Genomic DNA, 19,716 nt, shown 5'->3' on the forward strand with positions numbered 1-19,716 from the left:
CAGGTCTAGTTCTCTTTCCAATGTGAAACAATATTTCTCCAATAAATGAGGACTACTCTTGAAGTAGAACCTCACTTTTATTACTTTATGTTGACTTCTTCCATCTTAGAATTCCCACCAGTTCATCATACCTGGATAATTATTAAATTTCTGTTACCCTTCTTAAGCTCTTACATATTGTTGGTAACAATGGAGAGAGATGTCACCTAGTCTACTTTCATGTTTTAAATTTTCAAGAAATAATTTCCCTAGTTTTCTTAATATAATTTCCCCCATCATCACCTCTGTAAACAGCAGCCAAAAATACCTTCATACACTTGTCTCTACCAACTAAGTGACATATTTCCCTAATGCCTCCTTCTGCTTTTTCCCTTCCTTTGATAAAGCCCAATTTATGACTTTATTATCGTGATTAGTCTGTTTTTTGAATCCGCAGTCACTTTCCTCAGATAATCATGCTTTTATCATTCCACTCTGCTAGCAATGGGCCTATATGTTGACTTTACCCTTGGTACACTAAATTCAAACTCGTTCACGCTGCAGTCCCCAGACCAAGTAATGCCACATTCAAACACAGCAACCAGAGTGCTCCCAGGTGCCTGCTGCCATAAACACTGCAATCAAGTCATTTGATTTTACTTTCTCAGGTCCCTAGGCTCATAACTCTCTTCTGCATATACAAGAGACTAATAAAAGAAAGAAATTTGCAATGCCTACAGCATAGATACTCAAAACAGAAAGAGCTGTTATCTCTCCACAATCTCAGAGTTTGCACCATCAGTGCTTTCTGCATTCTCACGTACCTCCATGCATCTAAATGCATCTAAATGGTATTACTTGATCCCTATTTAAAAAATGAAAAAACTGTAAAGATCAGAGAAATTAAGAGAATGGACAAATACAGCTAGAATTTGGTGACATTTATTCATTTATTCAACAACATTCATTAGCACCTACTGTAAGCTGGACCCTAGTCTAGGTGTTGGAGATAATTTCACTGAACAAGGCAAATGCATCCCTACTCTCATAAAACTTACATTCTACTGGAGAGACAGATTATTAAAAAGTAATCACTAATTCCACAAGGCATTTTCACAAAATACTAAGTGCTATTTTTAAATGTGTATACTATGATAAAGCGCCAGGACAAGAGTTGCAGGTGGGTGCTACTTGAAACTGGGTTGTCAGAAAGAACCTCTCTGAGGTGAGTTGAAACCTGGAGAAGCCAGTCATGCAAAGGTAACAGTGAAAAGAGTTCCAGGCAGAGGGAAAACAAGGGCATGGCCTGGCCTGGAGGTGGGAAAGAGCTGAATGTTTAAGGGACAGAACTATGATACTGTTTTTAAGGCTCAATCATTTGAGTCAAAATATCTGTGTTTCCATAGGTCTTTTGTTCAAGGTCCCAAGATGGCTGTGGAGGTCTCAGCATCATGTCTACATTCATGGCAGAAGGAATGGAGAAGGGCCAGTGCCAGCTGCATCAGCTCCTTTCAACAAAAAAATTTTGTAGTGATTCTCAGAAAGCCTCTTGCAGAATTTTATTTGGTGTTACTGGCCTGAAGTAGCTCATAAACACTCCCCATCCACCCATCCAGTAGTGAATTAGGCAAGGAAAGTACCATTGTCACCGGCTTAGATTAGTATAGCTCCATTTATCTGAAAATATTGGTACTCTAAAAAAAAAAAAATCAAAATTCTGTTGGTAAAATGGGAGGAAATGACTATGAGGCAGGCCATAATAGTGACTACCATGGTGGAAGGGAGAAGATGAGGTCAGAGAGACAAGGAAGTATCAGGTAATATTGGGCCTTGTAAAACCACGGTGAAGAGTTTAGATTTTTTCCTAAGTTCAATGTAAAATCACGAAAGAGGTAAGTAAAAGTGTGACATGGTCTGATTTGCATTTTTAAGAGTGTGGTTGCCATGTTGAAAATAAATTGTAGAAGGTAAGAATAGAAACACAGACTTTGATTAGAAGGAACTTGCAGTGCTGTAAGCAAGAGATGACGGTGGCTTACTAGGATAGCAGCAATAGAGGTACAGAGAAGCGGTGGGCTCAAAACATGTATTTTAAGTTATAACTGGAAGGACTTGCTGACATCATATGGAGGTTTGGGCAAGAAACAAACAAACCAAAAGCTATGGTCTAAACCTCATAGATCCTTTATAATAGTATTTACAAAGACTGAAAAACAGGCTCAGAGAGAAAAAAAATAATAAGAGTCAGGCTTTGGATATGTTAAGCCTGTGAAGCTATTAGACATCGAAGTAATGATCTCAGACTACAACTGTAGTGGATGCTGTGATGTGCTGCCTAGTTTTCACTTCAACATCAAGGTAGTAATTCCCTTAGCTTCCAGGAGTGATTTTCAGATGACTCATAGCTGAGTTCATACCTGGATATAGCCCTCAGCCCAAGAAAACTGTTCTATCCAAGGTTACACATTCTCCTTGAGAGTGGTCCATATCCAACACAGGCAATTATTGGGCTGGTTCTCTTGCTTCAGTTTGTAACTACTTTGAAGGAACATCCAGTGCCAGAGTTCCTCATGGGGATGGCTGAGGTTTTGCTGTGACTGGGATGTCTCTCATCTTCTCCTCCTGCCCAAACCTGCTTCCTTCACTTCTTCAAAAGTGTTCTTCACAACATCATTCTCCAATGCACTTTTTGCATACCTGGCCTAGGACACGTGATACCAGGAGCAACGGGGGAAAAAAACAGAATCTGAAAATAAGATATTTAAGTTGGCCCACCTGCTAAGTGGCTGGCAATAAAGACTCCATCATGGATGGTGGATGCATCACTGAAGTCTCTGATATTTGGTAGAAGTTTATTAAATTGTTTAAATTTTCACTGGTAGTGAACCCCAGAGGTGATAGTGGCAGAAAGGAATGCACTTACAAGTCTACTATATCTCAGGCATTTGAGAAGTCATAATTGTAAAGGCAATGGAATCAGATGGCTATTGCTGAGAGCTATCAATGAGTAGAGAAAATAGGTGAGGTTAATTAATCACCAATTCCAGGTGAATTATGAAAATCAAAGGGCCTAAATGATAACATGAGAATATTGTCATATCCTGCAGCCAAAGGATAGAAAAGCTAAGAAATTGGTTCAGAAGTTATTTATAAGGATAGAAGAGCTCAAAACAATGTTGAATTCCCAACTTTGCAAAGTCTACTGTGCCAAGATGAGAGTTCTGGCTGGGTAGAGTACTAAAACTTGGGACCTAGACATCTAGGCTGATGTACTTTAAAACCTTGAAACCCCAAATAGTCCTCCAGAAGTGTCTGACCGCCCTGTGTTGAAGGTTAGAACTTCCCCATTTCTTACAAACAATGAAAGTAGAGAGGCCACCACCTTGCAGGACAATATGAGACTCCCTCAGGATTTACCCCAGGACCTTCCTTCCTAGTCAGTAGCTAAGACCAATAATCAAGTCAAAATATAGCCCCATCCATGCTGGGTGTGGTGGTTCACGCCTATAACCCTAGCACTTTGGGAGGCTGAGGCACGCAGCTCTCTTGAGCTCAGGAGTTCGAAACCAGCCTGGCTGACATGAAAAAACCCCCTCTCTAGAAAAAAATATATATATACATACACACACACACACACACACACACACACACGCTGCCTTTGTTTAGCCGAAGAGTTTCAAACTGATCTGTCCACAGAACTCTTTTATGGAGCACCTATTACCATCCCATACACGACAGTAGTCTTAGAATATAAATCAGAAAATACAGAGTCAAGAAGAGACAATAATTTTTTCCTTAGAAATGTATTCTGTGTGTCATATTACAAATTAGTCATTTTTTTAATCTGATACAAAGATTTAACTGGGCAACCTGTTTAGGGTTTTGTTTTTTGCTTAATCTGGCAACCCTAGTGACAGGACACTATGGTAGGTAAATCTCAACATTTTTGAAAATGGTATTAAAGTAGTAGGGCGTTGTCATGTCTCAGCAGAGGTGACAACTTCCACAAATGGTGCTGAATCCTCCAAGATCTGAGATTTGGTTACTAATTCCCAGCTGACAGTCCCTCTGCAAGCATCGCATCCCTCCTTACCCTAGGAGCTATGGGGCAAAAAGAGAAAATAGATATTGGATACACACTGGCATGACTGGCCAGCCAAAACAATAACCCAGGGGTTTCAAACAGGAGGTCGCAACTCCTGCTGGGCTGTCAATCCAGATCATGCCAGTATTGGCACGAGACAGAAGAAAGTAGAGGAGGCAGAAAGGTGAGATAAGGCAGGGAATCAGAGGGCATCGCCTGTATTTTGTCTCCTAAAACAAACGGTGTGTACACTCGCTACAACACTTCTTACTGTAGTCATGGTTCAAAATGTTGGAAAGCCAATGATAAGATGTTGAGATTTCCCTGCCATTGTTGTGAAAACCGTATTGGATCAACAATGAGAATATCAGTTTTACACTCGAAGGTGAGGGTAAGCTTTGCTTTGTTCTGGAAATATCACTGTTCTGGAACCACCTTATCTTTTTGGATTCTGCAATCCCTGCGAAGAGATGCCACTGCTTCATTTAAATCAGCGTTCCTAGTTTTGTTGGATTTTGCTATAATCACTTTCCAGAAGCATACATTGGAATTCAACATTGTTGCATCTAACCTTAGGCAATAAATATAAGTAATAATGCGGGAGCAAAAAAATCCATTCTGTGTAACTGATCGTCTGTACTGGATTTACAAATACGTAGTCTCAACGTTTTTAAAGAAGAAGATACATTTCTGGTATTTAGAAACTCAAGGAACAAAACTGGCTCTCAAAACTCAGGAGATTAACCCAGTCATTCACAGTAAAGTGTATCTTGAAAATCCACAGATTAAAGGATCTCTTGAGGTCAAATTTTTCAGTCTTATAACAAAATGATACTGAACTAAAAATCAGTGCAGATCAGCCATAGGGCAAAAACAAAAGACTGCCTGAAAATGGCTCTCCTTTTTCAACAATTTAACTTAGACCTCTGTTAGCAGGACTTCTGCTCAGTGTCACCGTAAAAAATAAACTGCATCATTTTATTTTAAAAGAAAACTGTTGACACTCCATGTTAGTCCCAGACAGTCCAGCTAAACTTCAAAATGATATCCCGAGTCAATTGTTTTAAAATAGACTCTACCTTCCAAAAATACCTGATATTTGACTATTAGTCTCTTCACCCACCACATCTGCATCAAGACCCACCCTAGGGTGATGATAGAGTGACATCTCTTCATTCCTCCTCCTCCCCCATCCTCCCCCTAAATCTCACAGGAAGCAGGGAAGCAGGGCAGACTAATCTGTTTGAGAGATTTGTGCTTGCATGTGTCAACGTGCATGCGCTATGGGAGCTTAACATTGATTGCTATTTATTTTTATGTGTATTGGTTTGTCTGTGAAGGATAATATATCATGTTGATATCTGACAGCTTCCTTCCAGCTCAGACCCTGCGGCATGAATCCAGCCCAGCCCACTTTACCTCCCAGCTAGACTCCAGCTGTTACTCCTCTGCCACTGAAAATTGGCAGCACCCTCCCCACAGCAGATTTTGTGTGTGTGACTGATTGGAATTTTATTTTTGCTTTTTCCTGTTTTTAACTTTTCCAGGAGATATACAATTCCCAGATGATTCCGCACTAGCTTGAAAAATTCAGAAAGTGGCCTCTGCAGGAGAACTCTGTCCCTTTGCTTTTATTTGCTTGCCCACATGCTCTAAAAAAAATGAACTTCTGGTCAATAACCACTTGATCCAGAAAGGGCACAGCCACTAAAGTACACCAAAAAGTCTAAAAGACATTAAAAATATTTCAGGGCCAGAGGAAAAAAACTACCTTTTTCAAGGTCCCAGCACATATGGACAGGGAAAAGACAAGAACCCTACAGTCTTTGTCTGATAATAAGTTTAAGTGAAAGCAATTTTCCAACCCAGAGCTCTCTTCCGTGTTGTACCTCACAGAAAGCCTGTGGTGGGATTTTTTTTTCCTTTGAATCATGTTCCCCTTCACATTCAGTTGATAAGAAGCCTTCTTTTGTGAGAGCCATTTGATGTTCAAAGGGCTTTTCAAAATGCATGTGAACAGCCTTTGGAGAATTCTTAGAACGCCAATCTAAATTTGGGTCTTAATAAGGGGAAACTTTTGTTAGCTGTAAACAAACTTCAATGCCAAATTCTAAAGAGTAAGAATGATTGTCATTGGCCCCTGAAGCCAAGGGTAGGTTAGAGTTCAATAGTTCACGCACTTCCATCCCTCACCGTTTAAATGTCAGAAACAGCCTCTACTGGACAAAGGATACTGTCAGGCTGTCACAGGTAAACCTACTTCTCTGCTAGGCTGCTGTACAATCGGAACACAATAGTGCAGAAGTACCCATCCTCCATTTTTCAGAAAATTCCTACAATTAAGACACTGCTCTGGGCTTTCCATAAGCATGTGACGCTCCTGGAACACACAGGGGAAGATGCAATGAAGACTTGTATCCTTTTCCCCAATTACTTCTTTGTAAGATCTTTTCCAGCAAATGAACAGACCTTAAACCCCTAAGAAAAGTAGGCAGGAGCTGAGTCAAAGAGAACAGAGCGATTGCTGTTGTTTTCCATTCCCACCATTTGGTGAAACTCTAGAAACAAACCACTTTTGGTTTGGGTCTTCTTTGGGGTTATTCTTTTTGCTTTTCAAGGAGATTCCTTATTTCTCAGTCAAGAATAAGCAAGCTCAACTGTCTTGCAAAAATTCAGAATGTGCATTCTAGAGACAGCTGCCTCTTTGCTTTTTTGGTTGTTTTATTTTTGTTTGCTAATTCTAAGAAAAATGAATTTCTGGTAAATAACTACTTGGCCTTGAGAGACCACGGCCACTACAATACAATGAAAAAGTTTTACAGTAACACCAGCCGACCACTTGATTCCCCTGTTCTGATTTACCCTAGCCTCTAGTTAACCATAATAGTAAAACCAAATGAATTGGGCACTTACTAGATGCACTTTACTGTTTCACAAAACTCTATTTAATCCATACAAATCTCCCTCAGTTGGGGGTAGGGGGGTAGAAGACTAGTTCCAGCAAAATGTAAGCCGTGCAACGAGTTAAGACAGAAGCTGCCCTAAGTTTATGTTCACTACACCTAAACCTTCCTCCCAAACCCTCCCAGCACCTCTCCTGAGTCACAGACCCATACATCCAACTCAACCTGGATATCCTCAAAGCACTACAAGCTCAGTTTCTCCAAACTTAATTTGTCTGTTTTACCAACCTTCTCCTCTTCCTGTTTTCTCTACAGAGGTAGTAAATGGCGTCAACATCCACCAGAACCTAAGCCGGAAATCATTCCAAACTTTAATTATTCTAAACTCTTCCCTTCCCCTCAACCCCGATAACCAAGTCCACTGACCAAGACAACCTTAACATTCCCCTCGGCTTGACAAAACTTTAGACAGCCTTCTTCCTGACTCTAGGCCCTGACCTCCCTTCTCTTAGAGCATTTACTTTGGGAAATATGTAAATTCTTTCTCTGGCCTTTTGAGATGTGTGTAAATGTTTTTAGAAGCCTCTTGCCAGTTTTTCAACCTAGCCCTGTTTTTCTCAAGGACTTGCAAACCACCTTTTTGAAATGTAAATGTCAAGGAGACAGTCCCAGGCTCTGTGGAGGGTAGGAGCCTAACTCGAACCAGCACCTTACTGTAAGTTGTAAAACTACCGCCCTCTCCCCACTCCCCACTCCCTCCCCTCCAAAGATAAGAAAAAATTTACTTTTTCTTTGAGTAAAGCCAAACAGCAAACACAAAGGACTTCAGTTCTCCCTCTTACTGCAGCTGTTAAAAATCCTCCCACTCTCCATTTCAGTGGAGTTGGGTTCGGAGTTCTGCTCTCTCTCCCCACGACAATATCCTTGGAAAGTAGTCTGTTATCTGTTTAACTTTGTCTGGTGCAATTTTTGCTGTGAGATCAGCAACCCAACTCCTTAACACCCATCAGGTGTTTGTTGTTTCACCCCACCCCACCCCCCTACCCCCCTCTCCCCCCCACCCCCACCCCTCATTCCAGGGCCAAGTCTTTCATTCAAGTTGTGGTCTCACTCATCTGGATGACTACAATTATTTCCTAATCAGCTACCCTGACTTCAATCTTCCTCCCTTCCAATCCCTTTCCTACACTGCTGTAGCCAAAATGGTTCAAAAAACAATGTTAACTTCACATACTCCCACTACTTAGAAACTTTCAAAGGTTCCCCATAGTTCCTATGATGGTGGGACTACACACATTCAGGTTTCCCACAAGACAATGCTAATTTACACATGTTGTGCCAGGTTAATTACTATTATCAGCTTCCTTTCACTCTAAAAATGTCCCAGTTAGAAGATAGTAACACCCTGGTGTAATGTCTAAGGACTAACCTCCAAAATCATCTAATATCGCTCTTCTACACACACCGTACTTGAAACACAACAAACTTCTTAGGACAATGTACCTCAACCCTGGATGCAAATTAAAATTATCTGGAAAGCTTTTTAAATGCATCTATGTTCCAGCTCAGTAACAGACTAATTAAATCTGTCTTTCCAGGGGCGGGCATTAAGCACTGATAGATTTTTTATTTTTATTTTTTGAGATGGATTCTTACTTTGTCACCCAGGCTGCAGTGCAGTGGCACCATTTCAGCTCACTGCAACCTCTGCTCCCAGGGCTCAAGCAATTCTGCCTTAGCTTCCCAAGTAGCCAGGATTACAGGCATGTGCCACCACGCCCAGCTGATTTTTATATTTTCAGTAGAGACAGGGTTTCACCATGTTTGCCAGGCTGGTCTCAAACTTCTGACCTCAAGTGATTTGCCTGCCTCAGCCTCCCAAAGTGCTGGGATTATCAGCATGAGCCACCGCACCCAGCCTGATAAATGTTTGTTTCCCAGATGACTCTCACATGAAACCCAACTATAATAAAAACTGCTGATAGGTGGTCGCCAGGTCAACCATCTGTGGAAGCTTTCACAGTAGCCTGTACATGCCTTTACTGCAGAACTAAAACTGAATTACAATTATTTATTTACATGTCCATCGATAGCAAAGTTCTGTTGACTCTGTGTTCAATCTGTCTTTTGAGTGGGTATCGCCTCATTTTCCTTCACTAGTACATCATCATGTCTCACCCAGGTGACCGCCTAAGCTCCTTATTGGTTTTTCTGCTTCCAATCCTCCACACCCAAATTGTTCCCAGTTATCTTTTGTAAAACCGGTTGAATGGTATCATTATTCAAGTTTGTGATGGTTCATCACCTACTATAGGGTAATGGCCAGTCTATGGTTACAGAATTCAAAAACTTTCCCAAGAGATCCCAACATACCCTAGATTCCCCTTCTCCTCACTTCTACCAACACCCACCTCAGGTCCCACAAGGTGACATCCATCTTTGATCAAGCCACCATGCTTCTACTTGCAATGCCTTATTCTCATTTTCCATCAGGCAAACTCCTTATTTTTAAAAGTTCCACTGAAGTATTGCTCCTGCAAAGCTGTCCCCAGCCAGTAATTAATTGCTTCCTCCTCTCTCCCACATTTTTCCACTTTAAATGGCTATTGATCATGTATCACCATTTGGTTTGCATTATGTAAATGCCTGCCTCTGTCACTGGATGTGAACATCTCCAGGGCAAAGGCCAAGTGATACTAGTAACTATCACCCTCAGTAAGTGATTGCTGAAGTCATTTCAGAAAACATTTCTAAACCCCTAGCTGGTAAATTGAAGATAAGCAACTTATCATTTCTGTCCCTTTATCCATAGGCGAAAGTAGCAGTGGAAATGGCTTAGATCTCCAGGTCTCAACATTTAAGAATTGGAGAGCTCAAAGGAACCTTTGGAATCTGGGTCCAATATACATTTCGCTAGCAAAAAAAAAAAAAAAAAAAAAAAAAAAAAAAAAAAAAAAAAAAAAAAAAAAAAAAAAAAAAAAAAAAAAAAAAAAAAAAAAAAAAAAAAAACAACCATGAGGCTTTTTCCAGACTAAAATACTTCCAAACATAAAATATATTAAGCTATTGCCTTCTAGATTTTAGATTTTGAACTTAAATCATGTTCAATGAAAAGTCACTTATTGATAGAAATAAATGAGAAAGACGAGTGATTTTTTTTACAAGATATTAAGAGTGTTCAAGGATGGTTTCTCATTTCTAACCTTTAAGATATAGTTTCAAAGCCTCTGCTGTTATGCTAATAGCAAAATTAGCTGCAAATTTGAAGACTTTTGTGCCCTCAGAAGACTGATATTGCTCTAGAAAATGTGCTAGATACCTAATTCTGGGTTAGTAATGATTTATTTGTATAAAAGTCATAGCTAATGACAAGTTCTCCCAGAAACTTACAGGAATTACCGCTACTGTTTTACCAAACACCATGGAATTTGCCTCTGCATTTTGGGTAAATGCAGTCTCAGAAGAAACGCATTGGGGTGGGATATAGAATTTTCTTTTTCTGAAATAACCTAAAACACATACTCTTCTCTGAAAAATTTCAGATTCAAAAATGCAAATAAATACTTTGTGCTACAGATGAAAATCTCTTGCTAGCTCCTTAAATCATCTCTCTTCCTACAAACAGACTGTTACCTGGACCAAGTGTGTGTGGGCCTCTTATGAGGTGGCATCCACCGAATTAGAAGTTATGCCAGCAAACTTTTTAAATTGTATATTTTACTGTATCTTATTAAAATATATATACCTAATACAGCATACCCACAGATATTGTGGCTTAGAATAATAGTTGTTACTACTGCAGTAAACCATCTTATTCAGATTGAATGAAGCATTGCATCCTGGCACAGGCCTTAGTGCTTCAGATCTTTAGTAACTTAACTTCTTAACTGTCTGGAAGCATCGCTAATAATAAACAATGGCCTCGACCTCTAACACACCTGCTCATATGGCATATTCCACACACATCACTGAGGTCCTCTTAGGCATGTGTAAGCATATGTAATTTTATCAGAAAAGGCAACTAATTGTCCTTGGCCCTTTCCAATCATGTGCACATGTGAGCGAGACTGTCAGTACTAAGTAACACCAAAATAAAAAATACTATTGAAGTTAAACTTCCTCTGTGTCTTAAACTAGGTAATATTAGACCTACTCTTTCCTTATTATTGACTGCCCCAAAATTTCATTCTTCTCAAGCAACTAATTTTTAGTGGTGCATTTTATAAATAACATTTATAATTATAATATTTAAAATGTTATATGTAATTTTAATCATTATAGTATTTGTAATTTGATACTGTATAATTATAGCATTTATAATTTTTTTATACTTTATTTAATAACATCATGGGGCTTTTAAATGTTATTATTGCAGTCATCTTCTATTTGTGATAAGAAACTAGTTTTTACTGGTAGTAATAATATTTCCTTTTAAAATGAATTTAAAGTTAAAATGGAGGAAGTATATTCAATTTAATTGTAAGCAAACCTAAGTACAGAAGACAGGAAGACATGAACATGGCGTAAAAGACGTGCTTTGAAAACAGTCCTAGGGAAAAGCACTTTATAGAGGTGAACCCTGTTCCACAGAAAGTAAACAACTCACACTTTTGCCTCTGCCAGCTCCTAAACCTGGAAACACATAAGAAGACAATCATGAAGAATACTGCTCTGGAAAACAGGGATAAAACTTTACTTGTTTTTATAGCATTTCGTTTTTTTGATTGTATAGAAAAACTCTAACAGAGATGACTAATTTTTTTGAATCAATGCCAAGATAACAGAAAACAAGTATATCCCTTTTTTAAGCCCTCAACACATTTCTTCTTTATGTAATGTAAGATCTCAAGCTTCTCAGTGAGACCCACTACTGGAGGGTGAAAAAAAAGAAACACTATCTCGCAAGTATCCTCACCAACCAGAGAAATATTATGTTGTGCATTATCTTTCATTGTTGGTATTTTAAAAATAAGGTTCCCTATCCACATATTTGAAGCTGCATTCTAGTGCATATGCTTTTACAAACCCAAACTCTCCATTCTGGAGATTTCCCAAGACACACCCCTTACGGAGTCATGTACGAAAAGCTGGGAGTTACTGTCTCCTTTATCACCATTAAGAGCAGCAGAAGCTGCTCTTAGTAACTCAGACACTATTCGTTACTCCCCCGCTACATGGGTATGCTATAATTACTTCAGACTGTGTAAATTTTCTCAATGATAGCGAAATGGAGTTACAAACCATCTTTAACTTGCTACAATAAAAACAAATTGTAGAGAAACACAATTAAACTAGGGTATTTCCGTCCTTATTTTAATAGCATGAGAAAAGATAGTCTGAGGTAACATGGCAACTCTATGTGGCAGTAGTAATACGGTTTTTATAATTAAAAAATGGTATATGAGCAATACAAGCCTATCCTGATTAACATTTCTAACCTTGCAAATATGCAGGAAAAAATCTTTTCTACATTGTTAAATTCCAAGATTAAAAACGGTTCAACTACACTTTGACAGATATTTAACTGACACTATGTATTGTCAAACAACAAGGTAAAACATGCTATGAAATAAAATCACAGACTAGGAAATGTAGGGAAGCAACACCGTGAGGTACACTTGGAAATTTCAGCGTTCTTCTAGCACTTTTTCAGTAGCACAGTTGTCACCAAGAATTTCTAATGCACCCCAAACTGTTTGCAGAAAAAACAAAGGAGACTGCTGACAAGGTTATTGTAGATATGCAGTATGGCGCATGTCACTAGTTGTCCTTTAACAATCATTTTCCACTTCTTTCATAATAATAGAACCTCCTATTTTTAATTGGGTACATGGATAAAGACTACATTTCCCAGTCACCGCTGAAGAGAGATATACCAAGATGACTTCACTTCTGAATGATAAGATGTAAGAGAATATATTACATGAAACACCCAGAAAGTGTCCTTAAATGAAACGGCACCCTGCGCTTTCCCTTTCTCCCTCCTGCTGGAGGGAGAACAAACCTGATGGCTGGAACAGGAGCTCTGTCTTAAGCCACGAGATGGCCTTATGTATATGGCTATAATGTATATATTATGGAGGCCAAATGCACAGCAGAGAAACAAGATACAAGAAATTATGTAAGAAGGCTGGATGCCTGAAACCATGGAGCACTTACCTGTAGATTTGAACATGAAAAGGAAACACATTTCTATGTTGTTTAAGTCATTGTTATGTGAGGTTTGCCGTTACTCTGAGGCAAGTCTAAACCTAATGCGTACATATGTTTTAAACCACATGTTACATTTTTTCCTTCTAACAACTCATTAAATTGCTTGAATTTCACTGTTTCAAATCTTTATCTTTTTAGAACTCATTTACTCTGGATCATTTAAAGCATTCACTGCTACAAACAAATTGTATCAAATACAAACTGCGTTCAGCCTTTAATCATTTAATATCAATATTCGCAATGCCTTTCAAATTACTGCATTTCACTGAAGAATAAAGGCACAAAAATGATTTGCTCAAATTCACATTCAAAAAAATATAAAGTACATGATAAACTAAGTGAAGTTTAGATTCTATTGAAGTATAATAAGTCAACAGACAAACAAATTTGAATGGAAACACAATGAAAGAAAATGGGTTGAGATGGAGACTCTCAGGCAGAAGGACAGGAAGAGCAGACCAGCTTCAGACCAGTGGTCCTGAAAGGCTAAAGCCTACAGGTTAAGATGGAGCTCTCCCAGCAAAGCCTGCAGGAAAAGACATCCCAGGCAAAGGGTTCAAATGTGCTCATGTGGACAGTGCTTTACCTTCTAGTAACAAGAGGTACACTTCCTACGTTTCTGCCAATATACTGTACTCCATAATGCTTCCACACTTCCCTAGGCACTAGCAAAGCATTTGTGAATGCTCGGCTGCTTGTTCTCCAACAGTGAAAATCAACGGAGGCACCTACACCAAGACTCAAATCTGCTAACATCCATGCTACTATTACGAGGAATGAACTGGGAAGGAGGCACCAGAGCCACCGATGATCCTACTTCTCTGATGGGACAGTGGGAGAACAACCAGTCTGCAACACGCATCAAGGCCAGTAGCCCTAGCATAAGCATCAGAGAGGCCCACCTGTCCCGTTCTGCAAAACTGTCTCATCTCCTGAAGCCTCTCCCTCAGACCCTCCTGCACACTTCTCTTACTTTTAGTCCTCAGTAAAAATAAAATGAAAAAACCCAAAAAGAACATAAGATTATTAAATGAAAAGGAGGTAGATCCCTTTTTGAATCTACCAATCTCTTTTCTCAGATAAACTCACTTTATCATTTTCTGTTTTTAGTTCCTTTGGCGGTTAGTACCATGTATCTAAATGGTAAATTACATCTATTTCCTCATTTATCAGCTTCAAACAGCATCTGTTTACTCTTTCTTTCATAGCAAAGCATCTCGTGGATCTTTCCAGTATCACTATAGAGTCTTCACATTTCTTTTTTCAAAGCTGCTGTTTTCTCCCACACATCCACGTGGCTCACTCTATCACTTTCTTCCAGTCTCTGTTCAACTTACTGCAAAGTCCATTGGGCCCAGCAACACCTCATAATAAAATGAAGTTGCACATTTGAGGCCCAGCTCCAGCTGAGCCATAGGTCACAAGTCAATTGCCCAAACAGGTATCTCACATCCCCACGTCACCCCCACTGTTGCCGACACCTTCCCCTATGACCAGCTGATAGAGAATGAAAACGCCCTGAGTCACAGGTGGGCCAGTCAGCTCTGTGTACAGGTGCCGGCAGACACTGACTGCTGCTGCACTCAGCCCCACCCAGGTATTCCCGAAAAATAGAATTGGAGATTGTGCCAATGGACAAAACTCCCGGTTACCTACTGTGTATGGAGAAAAAGGGGGCCTGAGGATACAGACTCAGAGGTAGTTGGTGAGGGCCTGGAATAAGCAAGAGCAGAAGATCAGGGACAAGGAGGTCTGGAAAAGGGTTAAGCCAATGGAATGACGGGAGTGGATACAAAGTGTGAGGGCCTTTGAATCACACCTTATGCCCACCAGACAGAATACACTTCAGATAAGGCACTGAACAACGAAGTAGAACTACAGCCGATGGGTGTTGGCCAGTCTCTGTCTTCAGCCACCCCAGTGGTACAAGGCCTTCTCATGAACAGAACAGTCACCTTCACAGAGTCAGAGGCTATCTGTAGGCCCACAGGACGGGCTCCCTCTCACCAAAGCTGATCTCACCACTGACACTGCAAAACATCTGACCTGCCAGTCAGAGAAGCCAATACTGAGCCCTTAAGACAATTCCATCCCTCTCACCAACCAGCCGCTTAGAGGCAAATTGATTACATCAGACCCTTTTCTCCTAAAAAAGGGCAACATTTCATGCTGACTGGAAATTATACTGAAGAAAAAAAAGGTGGGTTTTTTTTCTATTTTCTCACGCAGTTACTCAACACATCATTTCTGACACCAGATGTGTGGGGGCTTTTCCCCATACACTGAGGACTTCTCCAGAAGACACCAACTGGGTGTCCTATAATTGAACTCAATTCTGACACTATCTTCCTGTAGACAGCATCAGATCCCACAGGTTAAGGTCTCAGTCCTACAAGACTGCCCCCTAATTCAGATGCCAATTGCAAGTAGTAGGTTGCCACCTAGTATTTCTGACTGATTGGCTATAAATCAGGGGTTCCCCATCCTCAAATTTGATTAATGTGCTAGAGTGACTCACAGACTCAGGAGAACACTTTGCTTACATTTACCCATTCATCATAAAGGGTATTACAAAGCATACATTTAGTTGAATGCAGAAGAAGCAAAGGGGCAAGGTATGGGGGAGCTTCCACACCTTCTCCACCAATCTCCAGACCCTTCCATGTGTTCAGCTTTCTGGAAGCTCCCCAAACCCAGTCCTTTGGGTTTTAATGGAAGATTACAGAGGCATGATTGACTACATCATTGGTATTAGTAATCAACTCAAACTTCAGCCCATCATCCCTCTCTTCTCTCCGGAAGTTGAAGGGTAGGACTAAAAGTTTTAACGCTCTAGTCATGCCCTGGATTTTCTAGTGACTTTCCCCCATTCTGAAGCTATCTAGGAACCCCTAGCCACCTTCATCTCACATATAAGACACTCCTCACTCTGGTGATTCCAAGGATTTTAGGAGCTGTGTGCCAGGACATAGAGTCAGCGATCAAATATATTTCTTATTATATTACAATGTAACAGATACATACTCCAAGTATGGTTTTGCTTTCATTCCTCACAGTGCCTCAACCAGCACCACTATCCAAGAACTCACAAAATGTCTGATATACTGACAAGAGATTCTACAGACATCATCTTAGACTAAGGGACCCATTTTCCTGCAAAGGACCTGATGTGGTCTAGGCAGATGACCGTAGGATTCACCAGTCCTACGTATCACACCATTCAGAAGCTTCCAACCTTACTCAGTGATGAAATAGCATTTAAAGTATAGCTGATATGCTAGCTGAGAGATGCCTTGAGAGATGGGGAATTCTTCTTCAGCACACAGCATGCACCTTAAACCAATGGCCAATATAAGGTGCTATGCTTCAGTAGATAGAATACATGGGTTCAGGAACCAAGTGATGTGTTAAGAGGAACCCTGCTCATAAACACGCCCAGTGAACCACTTTGAGAATGTTTGTCTGTCTATCCACCTGACCTTAGGGTTTGTGGGTCAAGAGGTCTTGGTTTCCAAAAGGAGAACCCTTCCGTCAGGAAAAAACACAGGAAAGTAGGAATTTCACTCAGCTGTAGACTATAGCTGCTACCTGTTCACCTTTGACTCCTTGCAGAATAAACCAGCATGGGAGGGGAACAAAGCTATCATACTTGCAAAAAAAATTTCAGTCATCATCAGAAAATAGGGCTGCTCAACAATATAACGGGAGCATAAGGACATGTATTAGGCATTAAGGTCATCCAGTGCACTTATCAGCTATTCCCATGCCCAGCTGTAACAGTAAATAGGCAGCTCAGAGCAAACATGGACTAACAGGGCCATGGGGCCAAGGGCTCAGACCTCCTAGGAAAGGGGTTCTGGGTTAATTCACCAAGCAAGCCAGCTAGACAAGCAGAAGTCTTCACCATTGGGAAGGGGCATCTCGTAAGGGTAGAAGGAAAGAAAAACAAGGACTATCAGTGATGGCATTGTGACAGATTACAGCAGTGGGGAGCTGTAGTTCATTCTATGAACCTTCCTTCATAAGTTTTTTCAGAAATTGTGACCACCTAAATCCTAAATATTTGTCTGAGTAAAATGAACTTAAGAAGTGAGAAGATCTGAGCAGTGGAAAGGGTGTGCTGTAGTGGGTGCTGCTGGTGCTTCACCTAAATCCCTGTTACATGCTGGCATGCTCATCCCTTCGTGTGAGTACGGTTATCCCTTGATTTCCATGGGGAATTCTTTGTAGGACCTCTAGCAGTTACCAAAATCCACAGATATTTAAATCCCTGATATAAAATGATGTAGTGTTTGCATATAACCTATGCACTGTCTTCCATATAGTTCAGATCATCTTTAGCTTCATAACCAATACAGTGTAAATGCTATGTAAATAGTTGTTATATGGTATCGTTTAGGAAATAAGAAAAAGTATATGCACGTTCAGTACAAACACAATTTTATTTCTGAATACTTTCCATCTGCAGTTGGTTGATTTCAGGGATGCAGAACTCACGGAAGCTGAGAAGGCTGATGGTATTGCCTGAATACAACTGAGAGCTGTCCCCTTCAAGGAGAATTTATCTGGGCCAAATGGCAATTACCTTTCCCAGGAAGCCTCACCCGCTACCCTAGGAGGCAGATCTTGACCAACGACTGAACAGAATGTGCTTCAAGGTGGGATCAATTTCATGGCTCATACCTGTAATCCCAGCACTTTGATAGGCCAAGGCAGTCAGATCACTTGAACCCAGGAGTTCAAGAGCATCCTGGCCAACAAAGTGAAACTCCATCTCTACTAAAAATACAAAAATTAGCCAGGTGTGCTGGCATACCCCTACAACTCCCGCTACTCGAGGAGGTGAGGCACCAGAATTGCTTGAGCCCAAGAGATGGAGGTTGTAATGAGCCAAGATTATGCCACTGCACTCAGCCTGGGCAACAGAGCAAGACTGTCTAAAAATGATTTTTAAAATAATAAAAATAAAAATAAAAGATGGGATCAATTTAATAGTAAAATTTCCACTCCAGGGCTTGTGGGGCCCTTGCGGGGCCAGAGCTAGCTAGTCTCCTGTTGAAATCACATTCTTATTTACCTTTTTTCCCTTGCCTTACCCTACTTTTCTCCCACCCCTTCTATTGCATGCACTTCCCCAGTAAATCATTGGATTTACTTGGGCTTCATGTCAAGTTCTGCCTCTAGGGATCCCAATCTAAAAACCACCATATGGGTTTTCTCTGCATTGGGAGCAGTTCGCCTGCCACAGCCCCTCACCCCTTGAAAATGTAGCCTGTTCCAAGTTCCTCTCCACCTCCTCCTTGGTCAAGAACACCTCTCAGCTGCTGAGCCATCCACATCTGCAGTGGTGCTGAAATGACCAGAGACAGATGAGAGCCTCAGCATCTTGGCAGACTCATGTTCCCCTGCTTCACTTGCCCATAGCCACAGCTTCCAAACCAGAGCCATTTCAAGGAACATCAACACAGCAGCCAAGTTCACTGGGGCTGGGGTTGCCCCAGTTAGAGTGGCTGGCTCTGGGGCTGAGACTGCTATTGTGTTCAGAAGCCTCATCTGGTCATGCCAGGAATCCATCTCTGAAGCATACAGCTCTTCCTCTGTGCCATCATTCCAGGCTTTGCCCTGTCAGAGGCCATGGGCTCTTCTGCCTGATGGTGGCCTTTCTCATTCTCTTTACCATGTGAAGGAGCCGTCTCCACCTACCATAGTTCTTTCTCCCATGTCTTATCTGCCCAGTGTGTTTGTTTTCTTATACCTCCCCAGGTGGCCTGGGGCACATGGTTGGCTCAGGGTTTGACAGAGGGAAGACAAATAACTAATGTATTCGTAAGAAAATAAATCATAATACTGAATTGATCCTACAGAAAAAAATTTACTTACCACTGTTTCTTAATTTACATTGTATTGCTTCTTAATGAAAACAGAAGATAATAAATTTTTAAATAAGGAACAGCATATTTTCAAAACAGGACACCAGTCTAGAAGGGTGTGTCTATCTGAACTATTTTCCAGAGTAGCTTATTCAAAGCCTGACCCTCTAAACAAAAGTGATCTGCTTTTTCTGTAATCATGTTGTGTGATCAGTGTAACATGAGCATTAAACTGGGAGATAAGACAGCCTCACTAGGAAACTGGTTACTCTGACACAGCAGGTCTGGCCATTTGAAAGTAAGTCCTTAAAAAAAAAGAAAGAAAAAAAGGAAATAAGCCCTGTTGGCTCCATTGTGAGAAGATTACAGACCAAAGCCCCACTCACTCTACCTGAAAAATAAGCAGTCAGCCAAATAGCTTCACCTCTCCAGCTACGGCTAACAGGGAAATTCTAATCTGCCCAAAACAAAATTGAAACCTTTGACTGTGGAAGACATTGCTTTTATTTTACTGGCAGAGTAATGAGCCTTATCTAATCTACTCTTAAATCTTAATTCAGTGTTTTAAAACTACCAGAAGTTTCTTCCTTATGTCTAACCCTAAATTTTTTATACTGCAATGTTGTTGTAGACTCAGGTACTAGGTAACAGACTATTTCTTATCTTA

At 40.5% G+C, this 19,716-nt stretch overlaps 1 pseudogene; it reads left to right on the forward strand.

Annotated features, from left to right (window-relative positions):
• The first annotated feature begins 13,955 nt into the window (after positions 1-13,955).
• Positions 13,956-18,863, forward strand: LOC108287951 (annotated as a pseudogene).
• Positions 18,864-19,716: the final 853 nt, after the last annotated feature.

The sequence above is a fragment of the Cebus imitator genome, unplaced genomic scaffold (genome assembly GCF_001604975.1).
Source record: "Cebus imitator isolate Cc_AM_T3 unplaced genomic scaffold, Cebus_imitator-1.0 Scaffold358, whole genome shotgun sequence".
Classification (NCBI taxonomy): Eukaryota; Metazoa; Chordata; class Mammalia; order Primates; family Cebidae; genus Cebus; species Cebus imitator.